Consider the following 21049-nt stretch of genomic DNA (forward strand, 5'->3'; position numbering starts at 1 on the left):
CACCCTCCCAGTCCCACCTCAGCCCACTATGGTGGAGCGAGGTAAAGGGGAAACGCGTAGCACTGTAAAAACAAACCCTCGCTGCGGATCAACTGAGTCAAATATACTTCTAACCCCATTGACCTTACCCCAACACACACACTAAAATTACTCACCGTTAGCCATTATAGCCACGGAGGCTAGCCCACGCAGGTTAAACGGCCGACAATGTAGGCAGTCACCGTAGGCTAAACATAATATACATTACCAACGCTTGTGTTTCAGATTTGTTTCAAAGAAAGAATTAGAAAGTAACTACAGTGTGTTCAAAGACAGGCAACTTTGAACCAAACTGTTTCCCTCCTATTAGTTAGACATGCACGACATGGCAACCCCTTCAAATTAGTGGATTTGGCTATTTCAGCCACACCAGTTGCTGACAGGTGTATAAAACCTTTTTTTTTTTTTTTTACGAGCACACAACCATGCAATCTCCATTGACAAACAGTAGAATGGCCTGCACTGAAGCACTCACTTTCAACATGGCACCGTCATAGGATGCCACCTTCCCAACATCATATTTCTGCCCTACTAGAGCTGCCTGGTCCACTAAGTGCTGTTACTGTGACGTAGAACCATCTAGGACCACACAAGCGCAAAGAACAGGACCATCGAGTGCTGAAGCACGTAAAAATCTGTCCCCGGTTACAACACTCACTATCGAGTTCCAAACTGCCTCTAGAAGCAACGTCAGCACAATAACTGTTCATCTGGAGCTTCATGAAATGGGTTTCAATAGCCGAGCAGCCGCTTCTCATCTCTGTGGTAGTCTAAGTGAATACACCTCTGCCTGTAATATTTCATTTGTAAGGGTGTGGTCAAGTGTACCAGTCAGGTACTGGTGAGGACCCTCCTTTTGGGGGTGCTCTGCAGGAGTGTCAGCCCTATGATGGGATGTGTGAGGTTTTCATCCCAACATTGACTTACACTGAATTGGGGATTTTTTTTAAACCTTTATTTAACTGGGCAAGTCAGTTAAGAACGTTCTTATTTTCAATGACGGCCTAGGAACAGTGGGTTCAGGGGCAGAATGACAGATTTGCATTATCAGCTCAGGGATTTGAACTTGCAACCTTCCGGTTACTAGTCCAACGCTCTAACCACTAGGCTACCCTGCCATCCCATACGTGTGGATAGCGTGTGCATTTAAGGGGGGTAGAAATACTGAACCGTAATGATTTCAGTTGAAGGGAAAATTGCCACTGCTACGTCCTGACAATGTTATTGAGGTTACTGCTTATGTGTGAGGAAAGTGTCTCGAGCATCATTTTAAATGTCGAGACCAGAACAAGGGGAGGGACAAAGACGCTCAACAGGCACGTCGCGCTCCATTATTGTGCACACTCTGTTTCATTATGTTTCCTGATGCGATCAGGACACGCAGGTTGAAATAAAAGAAAAACATTAAAACTCTGAACCAACTATTAAATTTGGGGACAGGTCGAAACACATGAAACATTTATGGCAATTTAGCTTGCTAGCTTGCTGTTGCTAGCTCATCTGTCCTGGGATATAAACATTGGGTTGCTATTTTACCTGAAATGCACAAGCTCCTCTACTCCGACAATTACTCAACAGATAAAAGGGTAAACTGAGTTAGTTTCTAGTAATCGCTCCTTCTTTGGACTTTACATGGCGGTTGGCAACCAATTTCAAGGTGCATTACCACCACCAACTGGACTGGTGTGTGGGCCTCAGTTCATCTTTCAATCACTCACATGGGTATATCCTCCTAAAACCCATGAGATGGGAGAGGCAGGACTTGCAGCGTGTCAAGCGTCCCAAAAAAATAACCAAGTTCTATTTATGGCAATGCAGACACTCGTTGACACGAGCGAGCAGTTTGGATGAAATGATTGAATAAGATGTACATTCATATTGCAACACTAGCCTGCATAATGCAAGCGGTGTGTTCAGCATGTAAGGCCACATATGACAGAAGAGAAGCTGAATGTATCCAATTATAGACAAGCTGACTAACAAATAGCCTACCAAAATGTCAAATTATTAGCAGAAACATATCCCCCCAAAAATCCTGCACCCCCTACCATATTTGGCTGTAGCCAACAGTGCATTTAGTATATTAGCGGGTTAGTGTCGGGACTCAGATTTTCACAGTCAGCCAGTTGCGGATGGATTATTAGCAATTGCAGGCGGGTGCAGGTGAACAAACAGCTGACCCACGCATCACTAGTGTGTGCGCGCGTGAGCTGGGATGAAGGGGTGAGTGTAGGGTGTGCTTCGTGAAAGTGTGTGAGGGGGTTAATCTGCAGGACAAGCGCCCCCAAAGAATAGGGACCAGAGTATCCCATATTGTCAGTATGCTGCTCAGAGGCCAGAGGCCAGTGTGTGTGTGTGTGTGTGAACCATCTTCTGCCAACACATATGTCGTAGACCAAGCCTCCCAACCGTTCAACACAAGGCCCAAGGGAGCGAGAAAGGGAGAAGGGGATGAATGGAGATAAGAAAAACAATGCAGGGTACTAGAGCCCTAAGGATTCGTATAGAGGATGGAGAGAAAGAGGACGTGGAGAAAGGAGGGACGCTCATCTGGCAGTCGTCAAAGAGACCCCAGACAGATGGCAAACAAACAGAAAGAGGAAAGGTTCAGTTTGGAGAGGGTGATGGTGAAAGGGATGGGGAGGAGAGGGGGACAGAGGGAAGACTCACCCACTGCTCATCCGTCATCCTTCCTCCCATACGTGTGAACACACACACACACACACACACACACACACACACAATTTAAGTCTCTCTAGACTGAATAAATGTTCTCCAACACCATGTAAGGGCACAGGAAACTTCTCTACAGCAGGGTTCCCCAACTAGCAGCACGGATGTATAAAACCCAGAAAATCAGCTCCAAGTGATACCATCCGCTCAAAAAAGAAATAATCCCACAGCTGGATCTACTTGATAATCAGCATGAGAATAGGTCATCTTGCATATAGACTATAACAATTTAGGGCAGACTACTGTATAGCTGAAGGGAATAGAAATTGAATGTTTTTATTTGTATAGCGCCTCCATCTCCAGCCATCTCCCAACGCCGGTCTCGCTTCCGCACTTTCCCTAACGCCGCCGCCGCCCCCCCCTTCCCCAAACATTTCCTTCCATTTTCCAGTAAACCCCAGTTCTTGTGATACAGACCACACTCACCCAGACTGCGAGGGTCATAAGGGGGTAAAAGGTTACAGGTCACAGTTAAATCTGATTGATGGCCTCCACCCCCCCCCATCTCCATGTCCCTCTCTCCCTTCTATCCTGGCATCTGCTGTCTGAGTCTGTCGCTCACGACCCCTTGTTGCCACACGTCAAGTTTTCCGAGCTATCCCACAGTGCCCCTAAAATCTCACACACACGTTCAATTTCATTAGTTGAATGTCTACCATGCAATTGTTTCTTTCCCGCTTTCCATTGTTGTCAGGTTTCATTGTGAAATTGTAAAACAGCATATTGTCACTGGCTATTGTGCCAAAGAGGGCTATAGCTACATATGACAAAGAGATCCAGACCACTGTATTCTCTTTACATTAGATTTTTTTTTAAAGGTACAAAAATGTAATCAATAAACGAGTCAATGCCTTCCATCAGAATTTTTGCAGAAAAATGGTTTCTTTGTTTAGTTCTTCCAGGTTTCGCTCTCAAAATTGCACTTTAATAGAAAAACAACATTGGACATTCTAAAGCCAGGTTGACAAAATCTTTCTGGTAAATGGAACGGTTGTCATCATTAACGACTGACAAACGTGCACACAGAGGGGCATTTGTGTGCCGTTGCCTCTTGAGAAAGTTTAAGGAAAATCCCTTAAGCATTTTGTTCATGTCTTAACAATCTTGGACAATGTAATACATTGTCTAATAAAGTTCAATACATTAAGTTGATTTCACAGATTTTATAGGGCCCCATCTGGTGCATCCCCTCTTCCCTGTTGTTCTTCCCCCTTTCTAAAATAGAAGACAAAACAAGGAACAAACCAAAAAAGACAGGCTTTTGAAAAATTAACTATTTTTCATAAAATTGTACAGTTATCTTAGCTAGCTGAATTGCTAGCAGAATTGTTTACTTGTTGCTAAGCAGTTGCTAGGGACTCTCCTGGAAGAAGCTAGCTAGCTTACAAAGAATAACAACAAAAAATATCTAGTTAACAGAAGAAAGGAAGACAAAATAAGGACAAAAGAAGGACAGAAGAAAAAGGAAAAGAAAGAGGACAACAAAGTGAAACAGTCAGCACTTCTATTGCAACTTCGTATTTCGTCGTCCTAACGTAGTCTACACTGCTATCTGCCCAGCAGCTAGCCAGCTAGCAAACGTCCACCGTCTACCGAATAGCAGCACTGTAGAAACTATTACACTCAACTGAACGACTTGATTAGTGTAGTGTTAGCTAGCTACATAGTTGTCTTTGCCGTCTTCGTATCCAAGATAATTGTGTAGTTTAGAGCGTGTAGTCTTAGAGTGATTATCTTAATTTACCGAGGTTAGCTAGCCAGCTATTTGTCGTCCTTAACGTAGGAGACACTGCTAGTTAGCCAACAGCTAGCCAACGTCTACTGAATGGAACTTCCGCACTCAACAACCCGGTCGCATTCCGCTTCGCTCCACAGGTAGTATCACATTTTCATTTCATTTCATTACAGCACAACGGTTTGATTTGTTTGATCGTAGCTAGCTACATAGCTAGCTACATAGCCGTCTGTGTATCAAAGATAATTGTGTAGTCTAGAGCGATTTTCTAGGTTAGCTAGCCAGCTATTGTCGTTCTTTTAACGCAACGTAATCAACACTGCTAGCTAGCCAGCTAGCCCCCGAATAGCAGCACTGTAGAAACTATTACACTCAACGGAACGACTTGATTAGTGTAGTGTCAACAACGCAGCCACTGCCAGCTAGCCTACAAAGTCAACAACGCAGCCACTGCCAGCTAGCCTACTTCAGCAGTACTGTATCATTTTAATCATTTTAGTCAATAAGATTCTTGCTACGTAAGCTTAACTTTCTGAACATTCGAGACGTGTAGTCCACTTGTCATTCCAATCTCCTTGCATTAGCGTAGCCTCTTCTGTAGCCTGTCAACTATGTGTCTGTCTATCCCTGTTATCTCCTCTCTGCACAGACCATACAACCGCTCCACACCGCGTGGCCGCGGCCACCCTAATCTGGTGGTCCCAGCGCGCACGACCCACGTGGAGTTCCAGGTCTCCAGTAGCCTCTGGAACTGCCGACCTGCGGCCAACAAGGCAGAGTTCATCTCAGCCTATGCCTCCCTCCAGTCCCTCGACTTCTTGGCACTGACGGAAACATGGATCACCACAGATAACACTGCTACTCCTACTGCTCTCTCTTCGTCCGCCCACGTGTTCTCACACACCCAGAGAGCTTCTGGTCAGCGGGGTGGTGGCACCGGGATCCTCATCTCTCCCAAGTGGTCATTCTCTCTTTCTCCCCTTACCCATCTGTCTATCGCCTCCTTTGAATTTCATGCTGTCACAGTTACCAGCCCTTTCAAGCTTAACATCCTTATCATTTATCGCCCTCCAGGTCCCCTCGGAGAGTTCATCAATGAGCTTGATGTCTTGATAAGCTCCTTTCCTGAGGACGGCTCACCTCTCACAGTTCTGGGCGACTTTAACCTCCCCACGTCTACCTTTGACTCATTCCTCTGCCTCCTTCTTTCCACTCCTTTCCTCTTGACCTCACCCTCTCACCTTCCCCCCCTACTCACAAGGCAGGCAATACGCTCGACCTCATCTTTACTAGATGCTGTTCTTCCACTAACCTCATTGCAACTCCCCTCCAAGTCTCCGACCACTACCTTGTATCCTTTTCCCTCTCGCTCTCATCCAACACTTCCCACACTGCCCCTACTGGGATGGTATCGCGCCGTCCCAACCTTCGCTCTCTCTCCTCCGCTACTCTCTCCTCTTCCATCCTATCATCTCTTCCCTCTGCTCAAACCTTCTCCAACCTATCTCCTGATTCTGCCTCCTCAACCCTCCTCTCCTCCCTTTCTGCATCATTTGACTCTCTATGTCCCCTATCTTCCAGGCCGGCTCGGTCCTCCCCTCCCGCTCCGTGGCTCGACGACTCATTGCGAGCTCACAGAACAGGGCTCCGGGCAGCCGAGCGGAAATGGAGGAAAACTCGCCTCCCTGCGGACCTGGCATCCTTTCGCTCCCTCCTCTCTACATTTTCCTCCTCTGTATCTGCTGCTAAAGCCACTTTCTACCACTCTAAATTCCAAGCATCTGCCTCTAACCCTAGGAAGCTCTTTGCCACCTTCTCCTCCCTCCTGAATCCCCCCTCCTCCCTCTCTGCAGATGACTTCGTCAACCATTTTGAAAAGAAGGTCGACGACATCCGATCCTCGTTTGCTAAGTCAAACGACACCGCTGGTTCTGCTCACACTGCCCTACCCTGTGCTCTGACCTCTTTCTCTCCTCTCTCTCCAGATGAAATCTTGCGACTTGTGACGGCCGGCCGCCCAACAACCTGCCCGCTCGACCCTATCCCTCCTCTCTTCTCCAGACCATTTCCGGAGACCTTCTCCCTTACCTCACCTCGCTCATCAACTCATCCCTGACCGCTGGCTACGTCCCTTCCGTCTTCAAGAGAGCGAGAGTTGCACCCCCTTCTGAAAAAACCTACACTCGATCCCTCCGATGTCAACAACTACAGACCAGTATCCCTTCTTTCTTTTCTCTCCAAAACTCTTGAACGTGCCGTCCTTGGCCAGCTCTCCCGCTATCTCTCTCAGAATGACCTTCTTGATCCAAATCAGTCAGGTTTCAAGACTAGTCATTCAACTGAGACTGCTCTTCTCTGTATCACGGAGGTGCTCCGCACTGCTAAAGCTAACTCTCTCTCCTCTGCTCTCATCCTTCTAGACCTATCGGCTGCCTTCGATACTGTGAAACATCAGATCCTCCTCTCCACCCTCTCCGAGTTGGGCATCTCCGGCGCGGCCCACGCTTGGATTGCGTCCTACCTGACAGGTCGCTCCTACCAGGTGGCGTGGCGAGAATCTGTCTCCTCACCACGCGCTCTCACCACTGGTGTCCCCAGGGCTCTGTTCTAGGCCCTCTCCTATTCTCGCTATACACCAAGTCACTTGGCTCTGTCATAACCTCACATGGTCTCTCCTATCATTGCTATGCAGACGACACACAATTAATCTTCTCCTTTCCCCCTTCTGATGACCAGGTGGCGAATCGCATCTCTGCATGTCTGGCAGACATATCAGTGTGGATGACGGATCACCACCTCAAGCTGAACCTCGGCAAGACGGAGCTGCTCTTCCTCCCGGGGAAGGACTGCCCGTTCCATGATCTCGCCATCACGGTTGACAACTCCATTGTGTCCTCCTCCCAGAGCGCTAAGAACCTTGGCGTGATCCTGGCCAACACCCTGTCGTTCTCAACTAACATCAAGGCGGTGGCCCGTTCCTGTAGGTTCATGCTCTACAACATCCGCAGAGTACGACCCTGCCTCACACAGGAAGCGGCGCAGGTCCTAATCCAGGCACTTGTCATCTCCCGTCTGGATTACTGCAACTCGCAGTTGGCTGGGCTCCCTGCCTGTGCCATTAAACCCCTACAGAACGCCGCAGCCCGTCTGGTGTTCAACCTTCCCAAGTTCTCTCACGTCACCCCGCTCCTCCGCTCTCTCCACTGGCTTCCAGTTGAAGCTCGCATCCGCTACAAGACCATGGTGCTTGCCTACGGAGCTGTGAGGGGAAAGGCACCTCAGTACCTCCAGGCTCTGATCAGGCCCTACACCCAAACAAGGGCACTGCGTTCATCCACCTCTGGCCTGCTCGCCTCCCTACCACTGAGGAAGTACAGTTCCCGCTCAGCCCAGTCAAAACTGTTCGCTGCTCTGGCTCCCCAATGGTGGAACACACTCCCTCACGACGCCAGGACAGCGGAGTCAATCACCACCTTCCGGAGACACCTGAAACCCCACCTCTTTAAGGAATACCTAGGATAGGATAAAGTAATCCTTCTCACCCCCTAAAAGATTTAGATGCACTATTGTAAAGCGGCTGTTCCACTGGATGTCATAAGGTGAATGCACCAATTTGTAAGTCGCTCTGGATAAGAGCGTCTGCTAAATGACTTAAATGTAAAATAAGGAAAACGGTGCATCCCTCACTCACTACTGGATATCAATCCGCTAGCTTGTGCCTACCAAAATAGTTTGATTTTTCACTACAGCAAGAACTAGGGTTGACACACACACACACACACACACACACACACACACATACACACACATACAAAAATGTACCAATGAATCATAATAGTGGTAACAAATGCTAAAAGAGTACCAATGAATTCCCATAGCGGATGCGAGCTAAATGCTAACAAGCGCAAGGTAACGTAAAAAAAAGTTCTACTTCATGTAATTGCAATATCTCAAAAAGGTTTGCCGCACACACAAAACAAATATCAGGCAGCAGGGATCTTGATCCATGAGGGGATTGTCTCTGCTGCTGTAAAAAAAAAAGCTTTATCTTGCAAACTAGCCACTTATAGCTAGCAGGTAAGCAAACCAAATGCATAACTGGAGCCATCCGCATGACACCTTTTATAAGCTAAATTTAAAAGATTATATGAACAACATTTAAAACGCAACAATTTCACTGAGTTACACTTCATACGGAAATGAAGAGGGAGGGAATGGTAGTGAACAGCATTTCTGCCTCTGAAATATTCAGGGCACCAGTCAATGGACAGTAAACAGGAGCAGGCGCTGAGGTTTCACTCTGCATTCTCTAGGTTTAAGAGGCTTTCAGTGAAGAGGGAGTGTGTGTGTGTGTGTGTGTGTGTAATGCACTTGTGTATATTCCCACACACAGCAATGTTTCCTCACCATTATTTACCTGGTTTAAATCGGGGTCAATGCAAATAATCAAAGAGGTCAGCTAACACCACCAGAGAGCTAGGCTCATACATGCTACGACTGACCTAGTTTCACTGAGTGTGTGGTGTGCGTTTCTATATAAAGCGCCCACTGAAAGAGAAGACTTAGCAGTACCCCCAACCCCTTAGGAGTTTGGGCCGGCACGATACTGGGCAAAGGGTCCTGCCCCTTATCAGGTCAATGGTCCTTTGTATCTCAGTTGATAGAGCATGGCGCTTGTAACGACAGGGTAGTGGATTCAATTCCCGGGACCAGCCTTACGTAAAAATGTACGCACGCACAACTAAGTCACTTTGGATATAAAACACAAAAGCCTATTATATTTAGCAACGTACATGTACCGTCTGCTATACACTTAAGAAGTTACCCAGTTACAAAATCGCCCAAACAATGGGTAAGACACATTCACATACTAACAATACAGTTCACTTAAGGATCAAATGGGTCAAGCAAGAATCATACAAGAGCAATGCATTTATTACCTGTTGTTCTTAGGAAAGCAACATCGTCAGTATGTTGGTGTGCTTCTGGTTCAAAGATCAGTACAACATATGGTGTGAGTCTGAAACAGATAAGAGGTAGAGTTATCAAGCAAACAGTAGAGAGAACATTCTCATTTATGCTGCTGCTCAGATTTTTCACGAGTGGCACGTGTAGCTTATTTTGTCGGCCAATCACAAGTCAAAGTGGCACTAGTCTCTGGGTGCCGTGACATGCATGTTGGAATTAAAATGACACAGTTAAAAGTGAAATGACAGAATTGTCTACAACAACCATGAGCCAACAGGTAGCCTGCTGCTTAATATTTAGAATAGAGTTGTTGTTGTAATTGTGTAGGATGGGGACGGGTAGCGTAGCTGGGTTTCTCAACTCCACGATATACAGTGCCTTGCGAAAGTATTTCGGCCCCCTTGAACTTTGCGACCTTTAGCCACATTTCAGGCTTCAAACATAAAAGACATACAACTATTTTTTTTGTGAAGAATCAACAACAAGTGGGACACAATCATGAAGTGGAACGACATTGGATATTTCAAACTTTTTTAACAAATCAAAAACTGAAAAATTGGGCATGCAAAATTATTCAGCCCCTTTACTTTCAGTGCAGCAAACTCTCTCCAGATGTTCAGTGAGGATCTCTGAATGATCCAATGTTGACCTAAATGACTAATGATGATAAATACAATCCACCTGTGTGTAATCAAGTCTCCGTATAAATGCACCTGCACTGTGATAGTCTCAGAGGTCCGTTAAAAGCGCAGAGAGCATCATGAAGAACAAGGAACACACCAGGCAGGTCCGAGATACTGTTGTGAAGAAGTTTAAAGCCGGATTTGGATACAAAAAGATTTCCCAAGCTTTAAACATCCCAAGGAGCACTGTGCAAGCGATAATATTGAAATGGAAGGAGTATCAGACCACTGCAAATCTACCAAGACCTGGCCGTCCCTCTAAACTTTCAGCTCATACAAGGAGAAGACTGATCAGAGATGCAACCAAGAGGCCCATGATCACTCTGGATGAACTGCAGAGATCTACAGCTGAGGTGGGAGACTCTGTCCATAGGACAACAATCAGTCGTATATTGCACAAATCTGGCCTTTATGGAAGAGTGGCAAGAATAAAGCCATTTCTTAAAGATATCCATAAAAAGTGTTGTTTAAAGATTGCCACAAGCCACCTGGGAGACACACCAAACATGTGGAAGAAGGTGCTCTGGTCAGATGAAACCAAAATTGAACTTTTTGGCAACAATGCAAAACGTTATGTTTGGCGTAAAAGCAACACAGCTCATCACCCTGAACACATCATCCCCACTGTCAAACATGGTGGTGGCAGCATCATGGTTTGGGCCTGCTTTTCTTCCGCAGGGACAGGGAAGATGGTTAAAATTGATGGGAAGATGGATGGAGCCAAATACAGGACCAAATACAGGACCATTCTGGAAGAACCTGATGGAGTCTGCAAAAGACCCGAGACTGGGACGGAGATTTGTCTTCCAACAAGACAATGATCCAAAACATAAAGCAAAATCTACAATGGAATGGTTCAAAAATAAACATATCCAGGTGTTAGAATGGCCAAGTCAAAGTCCAGACCTGAATCCAATCGAGAATCTGTGGAAAGAACTGAAAACTGCTGTTCACAAATGCTCTCCATCCAACCTCACTGAGCTCGAGCTGTTTTGCAAGGAGGAATGGGAAAAAAATTCAGTCTCTCGATGTGCAAAACTGATAGAGACATACCCCAAGCGACTTACAGCTGTAATCGCAGCAAACGGTGGCGCTACAAAGTATTAACTTAAGGGGGCTGAATAATTTTGCACGCCCAATTTTTCAGTTTTTGAAATGTTAAAAAAGTTTGAAATATCCAATAAATGTCGTTCCACTTCATGATTGTGTCCCACTTGTGGTTTATTCTTCACAAAAAAATAGTTTTATATCTTTATGTTTGAAGCCTGAAATGTGGCAAAAGGTCGCAAAGTTCAAGGGGGCCGAATACTTTCGCAAGGCACTGTATACCTTCGGAGTTAGGTTGCACAAATGTGGGCGGAGTGTACCTTCAACTACAGAGTCGCTGTTAGTCGATACAACCACCGACGGTTTCCGCATATTTGATTAAATAGTACATTTTATTAAATAATTTCCACAAGGAAAGAAAGGCAGGCAGCTACAGAGGACATAGGTAAGTGTTTAAGAATTATTATTATTTATTTAGTATCGCCTGACAGCGGCTCGATGTAGTCGGAGATACAGTCCACACACTCATCTCCACGCAACTCCATTGATGTACATTGTGGCGTTGAGAAAAACGTGGCTAGGGAAAGCGCAGCCTATGTAGCCACAAATAGCCAACCCAGCTAGCTAGCTTAACGAGCTTCTCTTCTCTGTCTGATGCAATCAAAACAGGTACCATGTCATCACACTGGATGATGAATAACCTACAGTAGTTACAGTAACTACTGCGTGTCAGTTTGGCTGCCGTGGTCTTTCAATCTCGCCACTCAGACACACAGCCCCTCCCCCACCTGCTGATCTCTGTGTGCGCATCAACAGCTTAAGTTAATAACAATATTTTTTTATTTATTATTCTGCCGCTTCCCTCACTTGGATCAGATCTAGACACAACCGGGTCTATACGGGGCCAGGTCTGGTTGTCCTTGGGTCTGTTCGGACTGGGTTTCCAGATTTTAAATTGTTATTGGAGTAAGACTCGGGTCCATTTTGGAACAGGTTCCAACTTGTTGGACCTGAGAAGACCTCAGAGAAAACAACACATGGAATGATGCAAATTGAGTGTGTGAAACACAAGACAAATGTGAACCGATAGTATTCAGCAGCAGACATGGCTCCCAGTTGAAGTTGCCCTGAGGCACAGATCTAGGATCAGCTTACCCTCCCTGAAACGTCCTTTTCCTGTTGAAAAGCGATATCCCAAGTATAAACACAATGAGGTGCACACACTAAAGGGTAAAAAGAGAAAGTGTTTTTTTAGACAACTGCCAACTTCAAGGAGTAGGGCATTCAAGAAGTTGGCTTGATGGGAAGTCATGTCATCGGCCTCCCCCTTGCTTGAGGAACAATAAAGGAGCAATAGAGAACAAACGAGGGGAAAAAAACGAGACATCTTAGTCGGACTGAGAGTGGAATTTTTGCATATGCACCACGGGTTTTGAAACTCAATTTGCTATAGAATTTGTTATATTTAAATGGTTTCAGGTTTAAAATATCACCCTCAATGTGAATGAAGTGGACAGGAAAGTGTGTGGTGTGTGTTTGGCAAATATGGAGTTGTAGGTTAATATTATTCAGATTCATAAAACATACACACACCAACATGCCCACGCACACACAGGGTCATTTTTGTCAAAAGTGTATTTTCATGAGAGAGCATCTTTACATAAACACAGAACTGTCGGTCAAAGAGGCTTTTCAGATGGGGGCTCTTTGCACATCACGCACACACTTAGAGATAGAGTACACACACACATACAAACAGAGAGAGAAAACGCTGACACACTGAGCACTTTGCTGCACGGCCCAGGCCAAGGGAAAGCCCATGAGGCTGGCTGTCTGGTTTATGGTTTCTCCATTTCCTCAAGACCGGGGTGGGCTGTGGAGCTAAATAAGCCACTTTACCCTGGAATTAGTGGGAAGACAGGTCTCTCCCTCACACACAGAAACACACGCATGCGTAAACACACAAACATGCATGCACACAATCTCTACAAAACAGATTTAAAAAAATAATAATCTTGTTTTCGAAGATCTCAGCTCAGGTTTAGAAACCAAATCAATAACTTTTACAGTATCAGTAATAGAGCCCTGCTTTTTAAACATTGCATACAACGCTCCTCATTCCAATTAAGGGCACACCTGTAGATTTATATTCCAGACTGACATTCCTCATTCTAATATGGAGTATAATAGAGTACCACAGTATGAGTCATAGTACCCATAAATGGTTCCAATCATTTTTTCACCACTCCCTTTACCTCAGAGGATTTTATAAACACTTCAAATAAAGGTCTGCGTTTCATATAGGCTTATCCTGGTTTGACAATGAGAATGGGGGCGTGCTCGGTCCTCATTTTCCTGTAGGCTACAATCCTCTTTGTCTTGATCACGTTGAGGGACAGATTGTTGTCCTGGCATCACACAGCCAGGTCTCTGACCTCCTCCTAATAGGCTGTCTCATAGTTGTCGGTAATCAGGCCTACCCCCGTTATGTCATCGGCAAACTTGGTGTTGGAGTCGTGCCTGGCCATGCAGTCGTGGGTGAACAGAGAGTACATGAGGGGACTGAGCACACACCCCTGAGAGGCCTCCATGTTGAGGATCAGCGTGGCGGATGTGTTGTTCTCTACCCTTACCACCTGGGGGTGTCCTGTCAGGAAGTTGAGGATCCAGTTGTTTAGTCTGAGGGTCCTTAACTTAGTGATGAACTTTGAGGACACTATGGTGTTGAACGCTGAGCTTTACTCAATGAATAGCATTCACATAGGTGTTGCTTTTGTCCAGGTGGGAAAGGGCAGTGTGAGTGCAATAGAGATGGCATCATCTGTGGATTTGTTGGAGTGGTAAAACTAAAATAATGATTATATAAAAAATATAATTTTAAGAAGTCACATTTGCGAGAAAGATTTACACAGTTATCAAAATGTCACACCAGGGTAAACCTACACCAAACAGTCCTTATTTTAAGTGTTTCTAAAATCCCCTATTGGAAAAATGGTGGAAAATCGATTGGAACCATTTCCCTGTTATTATGACACCTCCACTGTGGGGCTCTATTGCTTTGCATTGTTAGGCATTACAGCACTGTTGGCGCAAGGGAAATAAGCATTAACGACACCCGCGATAACATCTGCAAAACGTGGGTACGCAAACAAGGACATTTGATTCCATACATCCATCTTAAAGCTACAGTATAAAAAAGGTATTCAAATAAGAAAGCGACAATGAGATTCCACATTCCTATGACGGAGCTGATACCCATATGAAACTGAAAGCCAATAGACCCCGAAGCAACAGAACAGCTTCCACCCCCAAGCCATAGGACCACTAAATAGTTAAGCAAATAGCTACACGGACGATCTGCATTGACCCTTTTTGCACCAACTCATCAGGAGTTTTTTAGCCGTCACTTTATTCCTAGTTAGTGGGGCAAAAAAGTATTTAGTCAGCCACCAATTGTGCAAGTTCTCCCACTTAAAAAGATGAGGCCTGTAATTTCCATCTTAGGTACACTTCAACTATGACAGACAAAATGGAAGAAAAAAAAAATCTAGAAAAATCACGTTGTAGGATTTTTTAGGAATTTATTTGCAAATTATGGTGGAAAATAAGTATTTGGTCAATAAAAAAAGTTTCTCAATACTTCGTTATATACCCTTTGTTGGCAATGACGGAGGTCAAACGTTTTCTGTAAGACTTCACAAGGTTTTCACACACTGTTGCTGGTATTTCGGCCCATTCCTCCATACAGATCTCTTCTAGATCAGTGATGTTTGGGGCTGTTGCTGGGCAACACGGACTCAACTCCCTCCAAAGATTTTCTATGGGGTTGAGATCTGGAGACTGGCTAGGCCACTCCAGGACCTTGAAATGCTTCTTACGAAGCCACTCTTTCGTTGCCCGGGCGGTGTGTTTGGGATCATTGTCATGTTGAAAGACCCAGCCACGTTTCATCTTCAATGCCCTTGCTGATGGAAGGAGGTTTTCACTCAAGATCTCACGATACATGGCCCCATTCATTCTTTCCTTTACACGGATCAGTCGTCCTGGTCCCTTTGCAGAAAAACAGCCCCAAAGCATGAGGTTTCCACCCCCATGCTTCACAGTAGGTATGGTGTTCTTTGGATGCAACTCAGCATTCTTTGTTCTCCAAACACGAGTTGAGTTTTTACCAAAAAGTTGTTTTGGTTTCATCTCCCAATCTTCTTCTTGATCATCCAAATGCTCTCTAGCAAACTTCCGACGGGCCTGGACATGTACTGGCTTAAGCAGGGGGACACGTCTGGCACTGCAGGATTTGAGTCTCTGGCGGCGTAGTGTGTTACTGGATGGTAGGCTTTGTTACTTTGGTCCCAGCTCTCGGCAGGTTATTCACTAGGTCCCCCCATGTGGTTCTGGGATTTTTGCTCACCGTTCTTGTGATCATTTTGACCCCACGTGGTGAGATCTTGCGTGGAGCCCCAGAGCGAGGGAGATTATCAGTGGTCTTGTATGTCTTCCATTTCCTAATAATTGCTCCCACAGTTGATTTCTTCAAACCAAGCTGCTTACCTATTGCAGATTCAGTCTTCCCAGCCTGGTGCAGGTCTACAATTTTGTTTCTGGTGTCCTTTGACAGATTTTTGGTCTTGGCCAGAGTGGAGTTTGGAGTGTGACTGTTTGAGGTTGTGGACAGGTGTCTTTTATACTGATAACAAGTTCAAACAGGTGCCATTAATACAGGTAACAAGTGGAGGACAGAGGAGCCTCTTAAAAAGAAGTTACAGGTCTGTGAGCCAAAAATCTTGCTTGTTTGTAGGTGACCAAATACTTATTTTCCACCATAATTTGCAAATAAATTCATTAAAAATCCTACAAATGTGATTTTCTGGATTTTCTTTCTCATTTTGTCTGTCAATAGTTGAAGTGTACCTATGATGAAAATTACAGGCCTCTCATCTTAAGTGGGAGAACTTGCACAATTGGTGGCTAACTAAATACTTTTTTGCCCCACTGTATATGTACAGCACATACACTACATGACCAAAAGTATGGACACCTGTGCGAACATTTACTTTCAAAATCATGGGCATTAAATTAAGTCGCCCCCTTTGCTGCGATAACAGCCTGCACTCTTCTGGGAAGGCTTTCCACTAGATGTTGAAACGTTGCTCCGGGGACTTGCTTCCATTCAGCGACAAGGGTGTTGGTAAGATCACGCAATTAGGCCTGGCTCGCAGTCGGCATTCCAATTCATCCCAAACGTGTTCGATGGGGTTGTTGTCAGGGCTCTGTGCAGGCCTGTCATGTTCTGAAATGTGATTTGATTTTCATCATCTCTAGCACCATACCAGTATCCACATTTGTGAAAACAGCATGTTTCTACATTTTGTAGTTAAACATTTTTTGCACATCAAGTCTTAACATTTTAAAAACAATGATATTCAAAGACAGATTTATGGTGATGTGGCGAGTAAGAAAATACCCTCCCTCTGGCTAGAAACTGGTTGCACGTAATTAAAAATTTAAAAAACTCAGCCACAGATCATAGAAACTGTGTTTTCACATATATAGGCACTGGTATGGTGCTGGAGATTGAGAAGTGGTGGAATTGCCCTTAAGGGCAAATCAATGAATATCCTGCGAGAAACAAAGGCTTATCTCGTTCGTTATCCAGTCCAACACATGAACCCAGAACCCTATGAGGAAGATGTCCTTCTAACGTTTCTATGACAACCACGGAGGAAGGCAAGGCACACACACACGCGCACGCGCACACGCACACGCTGTCGACAGACAGGGATGGATGCACGCAAAAGACAACTTCCCTCATGAAGACAGAAGGGGGGGGTGGGGGTGGAATTGAGGGTATGAAAAAGGGGAAGTAGGCCAAATATAGGAATAGTATAATGAGCTGGGTTCCTATCGTTACATGTCCTCCTCCACTCTATCCCATCTCCCATCTTTCACTTAATTCAACCAGTCGACGGCAGAAACCCTCATTTTACCCCACTGCTAGATTTCCCAGAGGCCCGAGAGGAGCAGTTTCTGTCCTCGAGTGTGTAGGTATGCCCTGTTCGAATAGGCTACTTGTAAAAATGCATCTTCAGCTCCTCCCCTCACTTGAGGGCATCACCATGTAGGCCTGGCCATCTACTATCCTTGCTTTCATCAATCCGATAGTGTGAGATCAGTGATGACCTCAAGGACGGAAGGGAGGAAAGATGGAAAAAGGAAGCATTTTAAAAGTATCAGAACAGGGCCTCTTGCTTTTTTTTCCTGAGTGAATTGAGTGGAGCAGGTTGAGAGTCACTTTATTGCTGTGTTAGTCATGGACACGTTTGAAGTGGAGCTGAGGCAAAGGCGTCACAACAACAGAGCTGATTGCGTCAGAGAGCAAATCGATAAGGAGGCTCAATCCATCTCACCAAACAGAAGGCTAGTCGCTAGGCTACGTACATCTGGGTCGAGGGTCAGGCTAAGGACTACCACTGAAGAGCAGAACAGATGTGGAATCATGGATAGAAATAGAGCGGATTGATTGAAATAATGAAATGGATAAGTAGATCTACATTCTCCATTCTATTTTCGAAAATAAATGAATGTCTCTCCCTCTCTCGCTTTTAATATACCTTTGAAGCAAAAACATTTTTTGAACCAAGCATCTCGCCAAATTTATCTGGAAGTCTATACTTTTTTTCCCCGGCCAAACGAACTAATCACGATTACGGTCAAGTTCTGCCTATGGCTTAGTACATAGCCGTAATGCTGAGGCAGCATTGGCACACACACACACCAAAACTTGTTTTCAACCACTCCACAAATTTCTAGTTCTTAACAAACTATAGTTTAAGCAAGTCGGTGGGGACATCCATTTTGTGCATGACAAGTAATTTTTCCAAAAATTGTTTACAGACAGATTATTTCACTGTATCACATTTCCAGTAGGCCAGAAGTTTACATACACTAAGTTGACTGTACCTTTAAACAGCTTGGAAAATTCAAGAAAATTAAGTCTTGGCTTTAGAAGCTTCTGGTAGACTAATTGGAGGTGTACCTGTGGATGTATTTCAAGGCCTACCTTCATGACACCATGGGAAAATCAAGAAGAAATAATCCACCAAGACCTCAGAAAAATAATTGTAGACCTCCACAAGTCTGGTTCATCCTTGGCAGCAATTTCCAAACGCTTGAAAGTACCACATTCATCTGTACAAACAATAGTACGCAAGAATAAACACCATGGGACCACACAGCCGACATGCCGCTCAGAAAGGAGACGCATTCGGTCTCCTAGAGATGAACGTACCTTGGTGCGAAAAGTGCAAATCAATCCCAGAACCGCAGCAAAGGACAGTGTGAAGATGCTGGAGGAAACAGGTATAAAAGTATCTATATCCACAGTAAGACGAGTCCTATATCAAAATAACCTGAAAGGCCGTTCAGAAAGGAAGAAGACACTGCTCCAAAACCGCCATCAAAAAGCCAGACTACGGTTTGCAACTGCACATGGGGATAAAGATCCTACTTTTTGGAGAAATGTCCTCTGGTCTGATGAAACAAAAATATAACTGTTTGTCCATAATGACCATTATGTTTGGAGGAAAAAGGGGGAGGCTTGCAAGCCAAAGACCACCATCTCAACCGTGAAGGAAAGGGGTGGGAGCATCATGTTGTGGGGGTGCTTTGCTGCATGCACTTCACAAAAAAATAGATGGCATCATGAGAAAGGAAAATGTGGATATATTGAAGCAACATCTCAAGACATCAGTCAGGAAGTTAAAGCTTGGTCACAAATGGGTCTTCCAAAATGGGCAATGACCCCAAGCATACATCCAGAGTTGTGGCAAAATGCCTTAAGGATAACAAAGTCAAGGTATTAAAGTGTCCATCACAAAGCCCTGACCTCAATCCTATTGAAAATTTGTAGCAGAACTGAAAAAACGTGTGTGAGCAAGGAGGCTTACAAGCCTGACTCAGTTACACCAGCTCTGTCAGGAGAAATGGGCCACAATTCACCCAACTTACTGTGGGAAGCTTGTGGAAGGCTACCTGAAACATTTGACCCAAGTTAAACAATTTAAAGGCAATGCTGCCAAACACTAATTGAGTGCATGTAAACTTCTGACCCACTGGCAATGTGTTGAAATGAATAAAAGCTGAACTAAATCATTCTCTACTATTATTCTGACATTTCACATTAAAATAAAGTAGTGATCCTAACTGACCTAAAACAAGGAATTTTTACGGGGATTACAAGTCAGGAATTGTGAAAAACTGAGTTTAAATGTACACTTCCGTCTTCTATTGCATCCATACTCAAAGGTTTGGAGTAACTTACAAATTCTTGTTTTTGAACACATTTTTTGTCCATTAAAATATCAAATTGATCCGAAATACAACGTATTTCTTTTTTTTTAGGTGTTTTCTACCTAGGCGTAAAGGGGCCCATTTTTATTATTATTAATTTTTTTTACCTTTATTTAACCAGGCAGTTAAGAACATATTCTTATTTTCAATGACGGCCTGGGAACAGTGGGTTAACTGCCTGTTCAGGGGCAGAACGACAGATTTGTACCTTGTCAGCTCGGGGGTTTGAACTCGCAACCTTCCGGTTACTAGTCCAACGCTCTAACCACTAGGCTACGCTGCCGCCCCATTATCAGCAACCGTCACTCTTGTGTTCCAATGGCATGTTGTGTTAGCTAATCAAAGTTTATCATTTTAAAAAAGGCTAATTGAACATTAGAAAACCCTTTTGCAATTATGTTAGCACAGCTGAAAACTGTTGATCTGATTAAAGAAGCAAAAAAACTGAAGATCTCATAAAACACTGTACTACTCCCTTCACAGAACAGCAAACTGGCTAACCAGAATAGAAAGAGTAGTAGGAGGCCCCGGTGCACAACTGAGCAAGAGGACAAGTACCTAGTTTGAGAAACAGACGCCTCACAAGTCCTCAACTGGCAGCTTCATTAAATAGTACCCGTAAAATACCAGTCTCAACATCAGTAAAGAGGCAACTCCGGGATGCTGGCCTTTTAGGCAGAGTTGCAAAGACAAAGCCATATCTCAGACTGGCCAATAAAAAGTGGGCCTTTGTAGATAATTAAAAAATGAAAAACATTCTAGCTGCTATAGTCATTTACAACATTAAATGTCTCCACTCTGATCAATTTGATGCCATTTCAAAATAGACCCCCCCCAAAAAACATTAAGCTTTTCTTTAAAAAACAAGGACATTTCTAAGTGACCCCAAACTTCTGAGCAGTAGCACACACACGTTAAAAGTTGACACCTACTCATTCAAGCGTTTCTTTATTTTTACTATTTTATACATTGAATAAATGACATCAAAACTATGAAATCACATAGTAACCAGAAAAGTATATAAAAAAGTAGCTACAGTCATGGCCAAAAATTGAGAATGACAAATATTAACTTCCAAAGTTTGCCGCTTCAGTGTCTTTAGATATTTTTGTCAGATGTAATTATACTTCAGTATTCCATAGTAACAAGCATTTCATACGTGTCAAAGGCTTTTGACAATTACATGAAGTTGATGCAAAGAGTCTATATATTATTATATTATATTTGCAGTGTTGACCCTTCTTTTTCAAGACCTCTGCAATCTACCCTGGCATGCTTCTGGGCCACATCCTGACTGATGGCAGCCCATTCTTGCATAATCAATGCTTGGAGTTTGTCAGAATGTGTGGGTTTTTGTTTGTCCACCCACCTCTTGAGGATTGACCACAAGTTCTCAATGGGATTAAGGTCTGGGAAGTTTCCTGGCCATGGACCCAAAATAGATGTTTTGTTCCCCGAGCCACTTAGTTATCACTTTTGCCTTATGGCAAGGTGCTCC

The 21049-nt window shown here is 44.3% G+C and overlaps 1 protein-coding gene across 2 annotated transcripts in view; it reads right to left on the bottom strand.

Moving 5' to 3' along the window:
- The window catches only part of LOC118402270 (SPRY domain-containing SOCS box protein 4-like), a 116504-nt gene that overhangs the window by 63338 nt on the left and 32117 nt on the right, over positions 1-21049 (bottom strand). The window contains exon 2 of one of the 2 annotated variants that reach the window (XM_052477131.1): positions 9448-9527. The exons of the other annotated variant lie outside the window; for it this stretch is intronic. The gene's annotated coding sequence lies outside the window, so the exon portion shown is untranslated. The remainder of the gene's footprint in view (positions 1-9447; positions 9528-21049) is intronic. 2 annotated transcript variants of the gene reach the window in all.

Source organism: Oncorhynchus keta, chromosome 23 (genome assembly GCF_023373465.1).
Source record: "Oncorhynchus keta strain PuntledgeMale-10-30-2019 chromosome 23, Oket_V2, whole genome shotgun sequence".
NCBI lineage: Eukaryota > Metazoa > Chordata > Actinopteri > Salmoniformes > Salmonidae > Oncorhynchus > Oncorhynchus keta.